This window comes from Ochotona princeps, chromosome 29 (assembly GCF_030435755.1).
Source record: "Ochotona princeps isolate mOchPri1 chromosome 29, mOchPri1.hap1, whole genome shotgun sequence".
In the NCBI taxonomy this organism is placed as follows: Eukaryota; Metazoa; Chordata; class Mammalia; order Lagomorpha; family Ochotonidae; genus Ochotona; species Ochotona princeps.
In genome coordinates this window covers 8,373,751-8,389,005 of record NC_080860.1, presented here as the reverse complement: position 1 = coordinate 8,389,005, position 15,255 = coordinate 8,373,751, and positions in this window count along the sequence as shown.

Here is a 15,255-nt window from a genome sequence, read left to right as displayed (position 1 = left end):
CTCTGAGTTTGTAATGCTTGAGTAACTTGAGTCCGGCTCAACATGAGCAGTGTACGGCCAAGGCCAGTCCGTGGCTGCTCCCTGAGCCTTTCTGACCTTGGCTTAAGCAGCACATTGTACATTTTCAACACTTTTACACCCAACACCTGTGCCCTAACCACTCGTGTTTCTACCCTGTGCGTGGGGAGTCAGCAAGGGGCACCGTAACTGCCAGAACCCCCCGCTGAGATTTCATGGCAAAACCCAAAACAAGAACTTCATCTCGAATTCTCGGCCCTGTGTGCATGCTGCCTCTTGCCCACTTGAATGCTGACTCATCCGAGAGCATCTCCCCCGAGAGCATATAGATTTCAGATCATGCGGGTCACAGAGAGGAGAGGTGGTATAAATATCCAAATCAGGCTGATAATCCAAAGGTCATTTTCATTTGGCCACAGAGTATGTTGTTTTTGTCCTTGAACCCAGTAGGGGTGTGCTCACTGTTTTGGAAACCTGTGGTGCCCCAGAACATCTAGGGAAGCCAGGCTGCTCCAGCCCGGCCTCCCTGGCCTCCCTGGCCTCCTGTCCTGATGGGGAGTCGTGTTCCTTACTCCGCTTTGTTTCTGTTTCCCTTGACCAAGGCTTTCTCAAGCAGGGGCCTTGCCAGAGCTTGGTGAGTACCAAGCCCAGCGAAGGATGAGCCAGACTTCGAGCCCTTAAGAAATGGCTGAAATGCCAGCTGTTTTAGGCTGTAGGTCGCTGGGTATTTGAATGTGTCTCTGGCAGTTCTGCCCCTTGCTTGCCAGGCTCGTTGCTGGAGCTGTAGAGAGAAGGTGGGTTACCCCAGGGAGGAGCATGCTGCGGTGTGAGCATGGTGCTGAGGCCGAGGAGCGCCACCATGGAGGGCTACACTGCTCCCAGAGGAGCAGACGACTTCAGAGCAGCCACAGCTCCACCCTATGTTCCCCAGGGCTCTTTATTCAGTGTTGGCCTCAGGGGAAACAGGCACACGATCTGTAAGATTCCAAGCAAGCTTTCCCCATCCCTGGGATCTGCAGATAAGTTGTAGACACAGTTGGTACAAAAAGACCACTTAGTTGGTATCAGAGTGATAATCAGTTTGGTTTTGACCATCCTCGTCGCCCCATTGACAGATAGTGAAGAGACCATTCATTTAGCAAACCCTTCAAAGGCTGCTTTCACCTGTGCCTTGGAGTTAGTCACCACTGCTTGCTTCTTAACTCTGCTGAGTCCCAGGCCTTTCATCTGTGGGGTAATGAGACCGAGCTTTTGAGTGCCTGCCACAGCCAAGGTAGGGTGGCCCTGAAGGCAGGAGCCAAGGGACCCGATGTATGCTTCCCACATGGAATCCAACCACTAGAGCTGTGATGGCTGCCTCCCAGGGTCTATGGGAGGAGGAAGCTAGGGTCACGAGCCGGAGCTGGGAGTGGAACCCAGGTACCTCTGGTAGGGGCTGCACGTGTCACCAGCATCACCTAGTGGCCGCCGAGGTGCACATTAGCAAGAAGCTGGAGCAGAAGGAGAGGCAGGACATAATTCCAGGCACCTGATACAGGACAGTGGCGTCCCGGCAGTGGCGTCTACGCAGCTGTACCACCCCACCGTGTCTACCCCAGTGTTACCATTTTTAAACTCTCTGCCAGTGCCTCTCCGTGTCCTGACTCGTGTTTGTTTCATTTCTAGTGAGATGAACCCATTCCATGTTTTGTTTGGCAGTTTATTGTTTACATGGGATAGATCACTTGTTTGTGACCTGGTTGCTTTTTGACTTTTTCTTCCTGATGACTATAGGGCATTTTTTAAAGGGTAAGAGGCCTCACACCCCTTCTCTCTTTTTCAGTCCTATGTTAGTCAGCAGCAAAGTAGCTCATGAATTCTCAAAAGTTTGGGGCATTGGTTTTCAATCTGAAACAGGCTCCCCCCAACACACACACACACACACACACACACACGTCAGGGGACACTTGGCAATGTTTAGAGACATTTGTTACAACTGGAGGTGGCACCTGGTGGGCAGAGGCCGGGGGTGCCGCTGGATGGTCCTGCAGTGCCCAGGACACGGAGTCCTCTGGCTGCCACTGTTGACAGCACCCAGGGCCAGGGGCTTTGGCCTGCAGTCTCATGTCCCACACTTGGCTTGAACTGAGGAGCTCCCCGTGGCTGAGTGCAGACTTCATTACCTCCCAGCCCTTGCTGCATTGCTGCTGATTCAATTACCCCGCGGTCCCCGCAGGACCTGCTGCCTCCCCGCAGGCCCCTGCCGGCCCAGTGCTGCCTCCAGTCGTGACCTGATCACCCTGCCACGCTGCTGAGTGCACATGGCCTCCTGGCTGCTGGATCAGCTGCAGTTTAGAGCACTGCCAGTCCCCTCCCCTCCACCACAGCCCAGCCCCCTCCCTGCCCTTCCTCACCCCCAGCCTTCCTCCCCCTGCACCAAAGTTGCAGTTCTTTGAGTGGAGTGGTGAGTTCTTTGGGGGTGGTGATGGGAAGCAGGCGTGAACCTGTTGTGCCAGATTCTATTGAGCAGATTAGTCATTCCCCTTAAAAAAAAAAAAGTATCACTTAAGTAAATAGTAAGCACAGGAAGAAATTAGAAGATTGAGTTTCTGCTTCCTGTCTTTGTGGCATGTTAGAACATTGCCTTCTGGGCAAGGCTCTTCGTGTGTGTGTGTGTGTGTGTGTGTGTGTGTGTGTGTGTGTGTGTGTGTGTGTGTGAGAGAGAGAGAGAGAGAGAGAGAGAGAGAGTCAGTCATTGATTTAAAAGCCAGGGTGACAGGGAGAAATGCAGAGAGATCTTCCATCTGCCAGTTCACCCCCTGCGTGGCACAGCAACCAGGTCTGCCGCTGGCTGAAGCCAGGAGCTGGAAACCTCATCTGTGTCTCCTCCACGGGTGGCAGAGGCCCACGCATTCTGGCCGTACTCCAGTGCCTTCCCAGGCACGTCCACAGGAAGCTGGGTGGGAAGCCGAGTAACTGAGACGTGGCCTGGTGCTCAGACACAGGCTGCCGGCATCGCAGGCGGCAGCTGAATGCACTGTCTGTCTTGTGCAGTTTGCTGTCCTGTTGTGAATGTAGCCCATACTTGAGCGAGTTTATGGAGGGGTCAGCAGTGTGGTGCTTCGGGTAAAGTTGCTTCCTACATGTTGGCAGGCTGTATGGACACCTTTTTGAGTCCCTGTGAATGTGCTTGGGAGGGCTAAGTGCTTAGGATGCTGCACCCACACGAGAGACCTGGAAGAAGCTCCTGTTTGGATTGGCTCACCTCCGGCCGTTGTGGCCACTTGGGGGGTTAACCAGCAGATGGAAGATCTTTCTCTCCTTCTCCCTGTAAATCTGACTTTCCAATAACAATAAATAAATCTTAAAAAAAAAAAGTTGACTTGGATGCTAAGAAAAGAAAGACCCAGTTTTCATATAATATGCATTGTTTTGTAGCCTTTTAAAGAGACTCCAGGGATGCATGGAATTCAAGAAAAAAAAGTTTTCACCCTGCCCCCAAGAGAAATTTTATGCCAAAGTAAACTTCATCATTTTAAAAGAGGGTTTGCTTTAAAAGTTGTTTTCCTCATACTTGGAAGAGACATAAAGAGGCATCTTGCACTCACTGATTCACTCACCAGAAGCCAGGTACAAGGTAGTGCTGGACCAGTCGGAAGCAGGGGTCCCAGAGCTCCTTCCAGGTTGGTGAAGGAGGCCCACGCACCTGTACCAGGCCCCACGTGGGCAGGAAGCTGGACTGAAGTGGAAGTGAGACCCAAAACAGGCTCTCTGATATTTGGGTGGGGGTACCCCAGTGACTTACACTCCATGCCAAACGGCTGCCCCAAATTCCATCTTATTAATTCTACTCTCTGTGAACATGTTGAAGTCCTAGTCCTGTCAGATCTAACATCCCTGATGTAGCCTGCCCTCCACCAAAGTGGAGCAAGTGGCTGGCCCTGGCCTGCGCGGAGCTCAAACGCAGGTGGACGGCTGTGCACCTCACACAGCCAGGCCGTTTGTTTTCATCTGCTTTGCTGGGTTCATTTTGGTTTGGAGCTGAGCTGCTGGATTGTCTCCGATGAAAATACAGCCTCCAGTACTGTCGTGAAGGAACAAAAACAGTGTGCCATTTACAACCGGGAGAGGAGCAGTACGTTTTTTAGTCGTGTTTGACAAGTGGAGCACCCAGCTGCTGCTTCACCCCAGAAGTGCCCGGTGGCGAGAGGTGTTGAAGCAAGTCGATGACTTGAGTCACATCACGTCGTCCCAAGCACACGTTAGCAGGAAACTGGGGATCAAACCCAGGTACTCCAGGCGTCTTGATTGCTAGGCCAACAGCTTGTCCCCATGGGTCAGATGTTTTAACAGGAGCTGGTTTACTGTTTTACAGAACTACATGTTCTGTGGGACCAGCAGGACCCACACATACCATAAGCAGTGCATTGCTTGTCAGTGTGCATTTTTGAGTTTTGTAGATGCAATAATTTCTTTGAGTTTTTGGAATCTTTTTAAATTCATGCATTTTCTTGAATGCAGCCTTGCATAGGATAAGCTCTTGTCAGGATGTCTCTAGATCATCCCCAGAGAAAAAGGAGCATTGGGCAAATGAGAGACCAGCATTGGCCGTGAGTGAAGGTGCTAGACTGTGGGCCACAGCTCCCTGTTACTGAGCAGGTGTGTATGTGTGTGTTGGTGTCCTATAAAGATGAGCCATTCCATTGAGTTGTATTTGGGGAGGTCGCCATGGTAAGACATTTTGAATAAAATGCTTCCCACACAGTGATGCTTATTTGGAAGGTATTGTAGGGTAACCTGCACTTGGCTCCTCAAACTCAGGCAGATGTTGAACTTCTGAAGGCTTAATGTGGAGGGATCGATGGGTCAAGGTGAGGGGATTTGATCCCGGCCACTGAAGAGGTGGGTGTGGTGTGAGGTTGTTACTCCACGGGAGGCTGCCTTCCAGACGGTTCTGGCCAGATCCACCTTTTGCTTTCCAAGAAGCTCTTCCTGGGTATCTTGGTTAAAGTAAAAGACAGCTGACATGTTTGAGCTATGACGTCATGCATGCTTCTCTACATGTGTCCCCACTCATCGCCCATCGACGTGTCGGTAATAGAAGTGTGAGCTGTGTAACAGCTGGCCCGATCCGCGAGAACCCAGGCTCCGGAAGACCTTGGCTAACTGACCTTGTGTCTCTGGGTCCGCTCGTTGGCCCATCGAGGACAAGGCATTGTGCAGGTCCTGAATTCTGACTTTTTTTCTGGGGCTGTGAACCTCACAGGGGAAGTGCGTTCAGCCATCTGGAACCCGTTTTTCTCAGACTAGGCCTTCCCTGCCCCCTCCCCACAGGGTCCCATCCGGAGCGAACCATTTTCCGCCTCTTTCTCCTCTGATCTTAAGTGCACTCCATCTCTGTCTGCTGGGAGCACCTTCATCATGTGTGGCTGCCCTGCACCTGTGAAAACAGCTGCTGCGCTCTCTCGTAAAAGCAGCTGCCTTTTGGCAGGAAAACCCAGAACCATGCGGTATAGCCAGCCACACCTTCACACGGTGCTGAATTATTTAATGTGCTTAACCTGAGAGACTCAGAACAACGTAGAATTGCCAAGCAGGGCAAATTTCTTTTGTGTTACAAGGAAGAAGCCCTGCAATGTACAAATTTGCTTTAAAAACGAGAGAGAGAGAGTTAAATTGCTGAATCAGATGCTTTGCTCCTGACGGAGCCGCTGGTGAACGCACCTGCGTGCCAGAGTTCTGCGCACATTTTTGTAGGTAAACGTGTGTTTCCCGTGCAGATATATGGAAAGGTAGAACGGTGCTGCATGTATTACTTCAGTATCATCTGTTCCTGGGATGTGGCTTCAGTCCTTTGCTGGCAGAACGGGGAGGTGCATGGTCCCTACCCCGAAGACAGAAAACCCTGTCCTGAGCGTGTCACCCAGAGAGTCACGGAGCGCGGAAACAAACCAGACGAGCAGGTCTGGGGAGCAGCCGGCAGCCGTCCTAGCGAGCCTTGGCTGCTGTGAACAGATGTTGTCTGCTCAGGGCAGCCCCAGGTTCCCTCCACTCAGGCCTGCTCTGATGAATGCCTGCTAGCTTTCAGGGTAGAGGATATCATATATTTTCCTTATTTGTTTGAAGAAAGTTACTTGTGGGGCTGCATATTAATGGCATAGCAGGCTCATCCTCCATTTGTGCCTGTGGTATCCTATTTGGGCACCAGTTTATATCCTGGCTGCTCCACTTCCCATCCAGCTCCCTGCTTCTGACCAGGGAAAGCAGTAGGGAATGGCCCAAGTTCGAGGGTCCCTGCACCCATGCGGGAGACCTGGAAAAAGCTCCTGATTCCTGGCTTCTGATCAGCTCAGCTCTGGACATTGAGGCCATTTGGGAAGTGAACCAGCAGATGGAAGATCTCTCTGTCTCTCTGTGAATCTGCCTTTCGAATGAAAATAAATCGTTTTTTTTTTGGGGGGGGGTGCTGTTTATTTGAAAGGCAGTGTGACAGAGATAGATATGTTGATCTACTGGTTCACACCCCAAACTGCCGCTACACCTTTGGTCGTGCCAGGCCAAAGCCAGCAGCCTGGAACCCCATCCAGGAGTCCCACGGACCTGAGCCATCCTCCACTGCTTTTCTGGGCTGTAAGCAAAGAACTGGATGGGAAGTACAGCAGCTGTTGCACTCTGTGTTAACAAGCGGCAGCTTAAACCACTGCTCCGTCCCACCAGCCCGGAGGATGCCAGTCCCTGACGAATGTGCTGCGATGTTTAATGTTCAGTGGTGGCCACCAACAGTCCCTGTTGGGAGCTTGAGTCAGCTATGCTGTGTCCTAGGGGGCCCAGGGCCCCAGGAGCTTCTCCTGCGGTGGGGGAGGGCGTTGTGGGGGGGAGTGATGAAAGGGAGGGGAAGATCGGGTCCATCTAGGCCCCATCACCTGCCACGGGCACCCATAGCCTGCTGGACGGGAACTGGGGAGCCAGAGAAAGAGGCTTGCATCAGCTTAGCACTCAACCGGGGTAATTTATTTGACACAAATAAGCTCCTTGACCTGATTTAGCACACGGCGGAACCACAGAATCAAGTCAGACAGAGCTCGAGGCCCTTGCATTTCACCGCAGCCTTTTCAGAGCTTGAAGCTCAGACGCTCACGCTCGGGGGCCATTTCAGGGTAGGAAGGAGAGGCGACGCAGGGACAGAGGCAAGCGGGCGGCTTGAGCGCCAGCAGTTGCTCCCCGTGCCACTGGGTGGCGCCAGCTCCCTAGGTTTTCCGTGCCTCCGCGATCTCCCCCTTCCTCTCGCCCGAAACAATGAAGCTACTTTTCCAGTGGACAGGACAGCCGGCTGGTGATGACGGCTCCCGGGGCCCTGGTTGCCCGCTTTCAGCCTCCCCCTCCTTTCAGGACAGCGGGCAGTAGCATCGGACTCCGGTCTCCTGAGCCCTCTGCCCCCAGGGTAGAAGAGGAGATGGGTGGCTTACCGCGTCCCTCCCCACACAGGCACCATGATTACGGCTTCATTTTTAACTCCTTGATTGATTGTTTGAGAGACAGGAAGACAGAGCTCCCATCCTCTGGTTCACTCCCCCTATAAAGGCCTGAAAATCGGGGTCTTCCACGTGCGTGGTGGGGACCCAAATATCTGAGCCATCACTTGCCATCTCCCAAGGTGTAGGTGGGCAGGAAGCTGGAGCGAGGAGCCCCGTCCAGGGACGCCAAGGGGGACAACACGGGGCTCGCCACTGCCAGAGGGAGTACCAGCTGCTCACACCAGTGTTTCCTAGAGGAGCTCCAGGCCTCCCTAGCAGATGGTGGACCGGTGTGCAAACCTGTAGTCCGAGAGAGACCATGGGACTCCCACATGGGGATCCTGGTAGGCAGTACGTGGCCTTGTCACGTGGAGGAAGACTGTCTCCTAGCCATCTACTGTAGATAGGTGCTGTGCAAAAAGGGACTTTTATGTTAGAATCCTAACAAGCCCCTTGAGCCGGAGATGGAGCTTGTTAGCCCTGTCGCAGAGTCGGGGAAGTCCATGCGGTCTCCATGCTTTAAACCAGAGTGGTGTTTTGGGTGCAGGAGGTCTGTCTTGCCCTCGGGCATGGTGTTTTAGCCGTGTATTATGCTGGGCTCTGAGTGCCATGGCCTGGGGTTTTACAATGCTCCTTTGGATCAGAGCATCCTTGGTTTAAGTGAACTATGCCAGCTTCTGGCTGCCAGTCCCTGCCAGGAAAGGTTTTTGAAGAATGTACTGAAAGGGAATCTGGGATTTCAATACAGCCACGATGAGAGGCCTGAATCCTAAAGTCCTCCTCTTGAGCAGAATCCTCGCTGGGGCCTGAATCCCGTTCCCACCCGTGCCCTGACCTCGACACTCCTCCTGTGGGAGTTCCGGACACGCAGCGTGTGGCTGTGTTGGAAGATGGGGTCTCTAAAGAGGTGTTAGGCTGGGGTCCTAAACCAGAATGCCTGGCACCCTCATGAGAAGACCGGGCACGTGCCACAGAAGGGCAGCGACACCACGTGAGGACCCAACGTGAAGGCAGTGCCTGCAAGCCAAGAAGAGGGACTTGCCAGCACCTTAATTTTGGAGTGACAGCCTCCAGCACTTTCAGCCACCCAGTCCATAGTAACTTGTCACAGCTTGTCGCTGCCGCCCCTTTGGGGGGAGGAAGCTGTGAGGCCGTATGCCAGTGTAGGAGAGCCTGGCACAGGTCAGGCCCTGCTGAGCCACATTCAGGTGGATGTGAGGTGCTGGGTCACCTGTAGGTCCCTGCTAACTAAAAGTGTCGGGCATGCTGTCGGCCCCTGGTGGCTCCTTGGGCAGGTGTCCGTCCAGCTCCTCGGCCCGATGACATTCTCCAGGGGTTAGGGTTTGCATCCTCCGGAACTCATTACGGTATTCAGACGGTTCTTCTGTCCTGTAGACTCGGTCAGCACCTTTTTGGGTGGTGCCCTGGGAAATGGGAGGATTCCATTTTTTATGAATTTACTTCATTGTTCCTTTCTTATTTGTGCTTTTGGTGTCTTATCTGAAACCGCTTGTTTCTGTGATTTCTGGGGATGGACGTGCCATTGGGGGGTGATTATCAGATCCTAATTTTCACGAAGCTCTTTATCTCCAGTGTTTCTTTCCTACAACACCCACCAACTCACAGGTGTCTTCAGTTCACACTATCGTCTTGCATGCCCCTTTCCTGCTGACACAGATGAGCTTAGTGGTATTCCGACCTCTACGAAGCCATTGACAGGTGCACAGGGCTCTGGGTCCTGCAGCCTCAGAGGTCCCCCAGGGCACCCGGTTCTTGTCAGAGTTGCACTGCCACAACCTTGTGGGATCATGTCGCCATCTGGTGGCAGGGAAGGTTGAGTGCAGTGACAGGAGCGTTGAGAGCCGGCTGGTGCTTCCTGCAGGGCGGGAGGTGGGAGCCCACCCGCCAGCGCCTTCCATGCCCGCCAGCTCCTGTTGCTTTTTCAGGCCTTCCTACCCAAGGAGCTCATGTTTAAACACTGAACCACTTCCTGAAGCAGAATCTGCTTTTCACCTGCTCCCCACCACCACCACCTTTTTTTTTTTTAAGTTTATTTATTTTATTACAAAGTCAGATATACAGAGAGGAGAGACAGAGAGGAAGATCTTCCATCCGGTGACTCACTCCCCAAGTGAGCCGCAACGGGCCGGTGCATGCCGATCTGAAGCCGGGAACCAGGAACCTCTTCCAGGTCTCCCACGCGGGTGCAGGGTCCCAATGCATTGGGCTGTCCTGGACTGCTTTCCCAGGCCACAAGCAGGGAGCTGGATGGGAAGTGGAGCTCTTGGGATTAGAACCGGCGCCCATATGGGATCCCGGGGCGTTCAAGGTGAGGACTTTAGCCACTCGGCCACGCCGCCGGGCCCACCACCACCTTTTAAAACATCGATTTATGTATTTGAAAGGTGGACTGGAAGATCTACTGTCTGCTGGCTCACTCCACAAATGGCTGAAATAGCCAGAACTGGACCAGCCCAAACTCAGGAGCCAGGAACTCCAGCCAGGTCTCTCGGGTAGGAGCTGGGACCCAAGTACTTAGGCCAACTGCTGCTGCTTCCCCGGTTCATTAGTGGAGAATTGGATCCGAAGTGGAGCAGCCGGGACCCGATGCAGTGCTCTGACCCGAGATGCTAGACAGTGGCTTCACCTGTCGCACCAGGACGTCAGGCCCAAGCACCTGTTCGTACAAGGTAAGAAAGCTTGGTCGGGTCTCAGGCACTCCGGTTGTTGGGTTGGGGGGCAGTGCTTTGCCTCGGGCAGGTGGGGGACAGTAGACGCTGGTCATTTGTGGGGTCATCATGGCTTGTGCAGGTTGCTTCATTTGTAGGAAACAGGATTCTCCCTTGTGTCTGTGTGCCTGCTTCTCCCTTCAACCCTTATTAAATGGGATGCTTCGGGTCCGGCGCAATAGCATAGTGGCTAAAGTCCTTGCCTTGCACGCACAGGGATCCCATATGGACACCAGTTCTAATCCCGGCAGCCCTGCTTCCCATCCAGCTCCCTGGTTGTGGCCTGGGAAAGCAGAAGAGGGTGATGGCCCAAAGCCTTGGGACCCTGTACTGTGTGGCAAACCCAGAAGAAGCTCCTGGCTCCTGGCTTCAAATCGGCTCAACTCCAGCTATTGTGGCCACCTGGCGTGTGAATCAGCGGATGGAAGATCTTACTAGCTCTCCTTCTCTCTGTATATCTGACTTCCCAACAAAAGATAAAATAAAATGGATCTTTAGAAAACAAAAAAGTATAGAAAAACTTGGACAGCCAAAAAGCAGGAACAAGCCCAGTGTCTGCCCGCCGATGTGTGTCTAAAGCCGACGACGCAGGCTGCCTGCCCGGCGGAGCGTCAGTCAGCCGTGGAGAGGGCTGAGTGCTGCCCCAAGCTGCAGAGCCATCGCCTGCTGCCCGCAGGGTACGCATTCATGAAACTGGACTGGTGGTGGAGCTGGACCTCGGGCCCTGGCGCTGACATATGGGATGCAAAATCCTCTACCTCCCCGCCAGCTCTGAATCTTACAGGTTGCTAATGACATCTCAGTAAACCTGTTTTGAAACAGTGTAACAAAGATTCAGTGTCTGTGGGGTGGGAGGGCTGAGCCAGGCCATCATACACATGCTAACCCTGCCCGCTTGCTGGTGGCACCATTTGACAATTTCACGCCAATACTACACTGCTCTGCAGCTCGTTTTCCGATTTGCAAAGCAGCCATGCTACTCGGTGCCCACGAGCTGTTTTGGATGAAGGAGATAAAGTTTGTAAAGTTTCTTATGCCTGCTATGTCCTACAAGCACTTAACCACAGGCTCGCTCCCAGCCCCGAGATGCTGCTGTCGTCCACTGTGTGACCTTACGACATTTCTGTCCCTATTGGGTTTGCTGGATCTTGTGTTTTGACCTAGCATGTGGCCATGGGTGCCCTGTTGATGACTTAGACACCTGGAGGAAAGTGGGTGGGTTGAACCCAGGCCAGGGCTGTGGGGGGAGTTTGACCTGCTTCTGTAGAAGGTCATGGTGAAGTAGATCCCCAGGTAAAAATCCAGGTAGCCCATGTTTTCAACCGTGCAGCCCACGCTGTCCGTTAGAACTGCTTTACAGTGTCATGGTGATTCCAGAGCAGAGATGCTGTGCAAGCAAATGAGCATGGCTGTGTTACAATAAAACTTTGTTAACAAACACCGAGGGGTTACAGTTTCCCAGCTTTTGGCTCAGCATTTATTGCTCCAACTTCTTGCCCAGGGCAGCATCTTGTTGTAGAGCCTGAGTTCTAACAAAGCTGGAGTCCTGCTCTCAGTGCCCCCACTTCCGGGGTCAGCTGCTAAAACAACATGGAGCCATCCCCGGAGGGGGACTTAGAGCGAGTGGGAGCTGCCGGAGTCTGCAGTCGCAGGCCTGCTGCAGATGCTCGGAAAGGACGACTTTCCTGTCTGCTCTCCGGCCCTCAGTGGAAAGCTGGGTGTTTTAATTAGCTAACGTTGGCAAATTGCTTTGTAGAAAATTGTAAAATGTTTCGTGCTCCAAGTGCCAAGAGTCCTAATTAGCTTTCCTTAAAGATACCACCTGGAAGTGTGAGGTATCCGTTGCTCGAGGCCCAGGCCTGCAAGCATAACCTGCGGATGAAAAACTGGTTTTTAAGTAAACATAACCGAGTGCACGGGTCTCTGCCTGGACGTCACGTTTTTCTTCCTCCTGCAGAATCTGAATTGCAGCAGCTGCACGTCAAACCCGTGATTGGAGGGAGGGGTTTCTTTTTCTTTTATGTTTGGTTGGTTTCTTTTCTTTCTTCCTTTTTTTTTGTTAGGGGTGGAGGTGGGTTTGTTCCGATTTGTTTTTGCACAAGAGCCTGGTGGCAGCCAGGGTACAGAACAAATTAACCCATCCGTTACTTACTGCCATTTGGAGCTTTAGCTGGTGCGCGGGAGGCCCGGCGCTAGGATGTCAGGGTCATGGAGAGGAGACTGACAGCCACTCAATCACTCTCAGGTACCTAAGTCGGGCCAATGTGCGCATGCCTCGCACCCTTAATGGCTGGGAAATGAATTTGCTTTCTAACATTCCACTCGCCGAGTGGCAGCGGCCACAGCAGCAGCATCTGATCCGTGTCACTGTCAAAACAAGTGAGATGTAGTTAATTCAGGCCCGAGCTGCTGAGACGCATCCACCGGTGGCTTCCAGGCACTTCGCGGAGGCCCTGCTAAATTGGCAGAGCAGGGCCAGGTGTGCGTGCGTGAGGGTCCCCGGAGGGCAGGCCCTGTTGGCCTGGGCGCTGGTGACAGTCAAGGCTGACTGGCTCTTTGTGGCGGGCTGTCCTGTGCACTGTAGGGCATTGGGCAACATCCCTGGCTGCCACCCACCAGATGCCAGGGGCAGCCCACACCCCAGTGCTGGGCACTACAGGTATCTCTGGAAGCACAGTCACCCACCAGGGGAGGGGGAGGAGGTCCCTCTTTCCAGGGACACACTTGGAGCAGGGACCTGTTTGAAAGCAGTGTCACTCGTGATCCTCTCTGTCACCCCTTCATCTAAACCTGCTGGCCAGTCTCACAGGACAGGCCTGCCCCTCCTGCCACCGTCCACAGCATTGGCCTTGCTTGCCTGGCTAATGTTGACAGCTTCCCAACTCGTCCCCAGGCATCCCTACAGGCTGTTCTCACGTAGCAGCCAGAGGGGTCCTGTGGGGGCCTCTGCCCTCCTGGGATCTTCCCCCAGGTTCTGTTGTCCTTGGCTGGGACCCCAGCTCCTCCTACCCACCTGCAGCCCAGGAGCCTCCTCTGGCTTCTATCTCCTCTACCCGAGATCCACTACCACAGCCACCTTTGCTTCCCTAGAGCCCTTCCACGATCCTACCCCGAAGGGCACACCCAATTTCAGCCCAGGGATCCTTAGTCTCCCACTGGTGACACTTGGAGCTGGGTGACGGTTTGTTGGGGAGGGGATGTGTCTTTTGCCTGTAGGACACTGAGCAGCAGTGTTGGCCCCCCTACTTGGCAGATGCAGGAGCGCCACCGTCACCCACTGTGACACCAAAGCTGCCCTGGTTAGAGCCGACTCTGTCTTCCACCATGATTCTCTAGTGGGGTCTCTCTCCTTTGTGGGACACAGGCTCCACCGAAGCAGAGGCTTAGATCTGGTCCTTGCTGTATCGCCAGGACACAGCTGCAGAGCAGGTGGTCAGGCAGGGGGAGGAATGGATGTACTTCCTACTTTTTAACAACCTGGCCAGCGACGGGGCCACGGGTTTGTGGCAGGGCTAGCCTGCAGAATGTGTGTCTCAGGTTATGGACACCAGCAGTGTGTCCCTTGGACCCCTACAAATCCCGACAAATACAGAGAAACTTCTGGGAAACCTAGTCCAGGGCTCTAAGAATCGCTCAGGGCACCTGCTGCCAGGCGGTCTCTGGTTGGAAATGCTGACTGGACAGGACAGGACAGAGCCAGGGGAGCCAGGTTTCTAACAGGCCACACCTGGGGCAGCCCTGATGGGCTGCCTGGAGAGTGATCACACGTGCTCAGAGGTGTGAACCCAGTGGTGGGGTGGGCAGAGCTTTAGAAAGCAGGTGAGCTTCTGTTCTTGGGTGCCCTGGCCCTTTCCTCTGTGGCACCACCAGGCACTGAGTGCTTGTGTTCGGAGGGGAATCTTCTGGGGCCGGAAGCGTGGTTAGCGAGTAAAGCTGCCGCCTGTAACAGCAGCAGCCCACAGGGGAGCTGACGCACCTCCCGCCTGCTGCATGTCCCATCCATGACCTAAAGACTGGCAAGGTCCAAGTGGTTGGGTCCCTGCCACCTATGTGGAAGACCTGGCACAAGTTCCTGAATTTGGCCTGGCTATTGTGGCCATTCAGAGAATGAACCGGTGGATAGAAGACTCTCCTCTTTCTTTCCCTCTCTGCAACTCTATCTTCCAAAAGAAAAAGAAGACAAGCCAAAAGTAGCAGGTCACTTTTGCTGTTTCTTTCACGGCCCTCCTCCTGCAGTTTGAACCCATGTGCACACCAGTGCTGTGGGGACAGCTTGCCAAACACACTCAGCTCTTTTCCTTTAAAAACAATGAGAGACAGATCTCCTTCCTACTGGTTCACTGCCCCAAATGTCCTCAGTGGTGGGGGGGCGAGGGTCAAAGCCAGTGGTCAGGAACTCAATCCAGGTCTCCCACGTGGTGGGGGAGGGACCCAGCTGTCCACCACCACCTGCTATGTTCCTGGAAGCTTGCTATGGAAGGTTGGCTGCCAGGCTGCGTGCCCTGCCCCGTTCCTCCAGGGGACCCATCTGTAGCTCCCGCAGTCTCCCTGTGGTATGTTTCCCCTCCCTGTGCGTGTCTGTAGCAGCGAGACCACGTGCCGCCACGTGCAGTGATTAGAACTTTAGCTCCCTGTTTGAGCCGCTGCCACAACCTACACAACTTCTTAACTTCCCTCAAGCCCACTTCGCTGGCCTTCCTGGTGAGGGTCATGCCCCACTCTCCAGTGGTCACAAGAGGCCACACTACATGAGCAGAGTCCTTCCCCTCGCCTAGTCACCCTGCGTGTCCACTGAGGGGCCGCTACCATCATAGACTCTTCGTCTATGCGCTTCTTTTATCCAATCTGCCTGTGCCCAAGTTTGCCACCCTGCTCCTCACCCGTCTTGCCTTTGCCGCCCCTCCTGTGTCATCCACACCCCCCCCCCCAACTCTCACCCTCTCTCACTGGCTTCCCAGCACGCTGGGCTCATCACCATGATTATGCCATATTAGCTGTAGTGATTGTTCGCTACC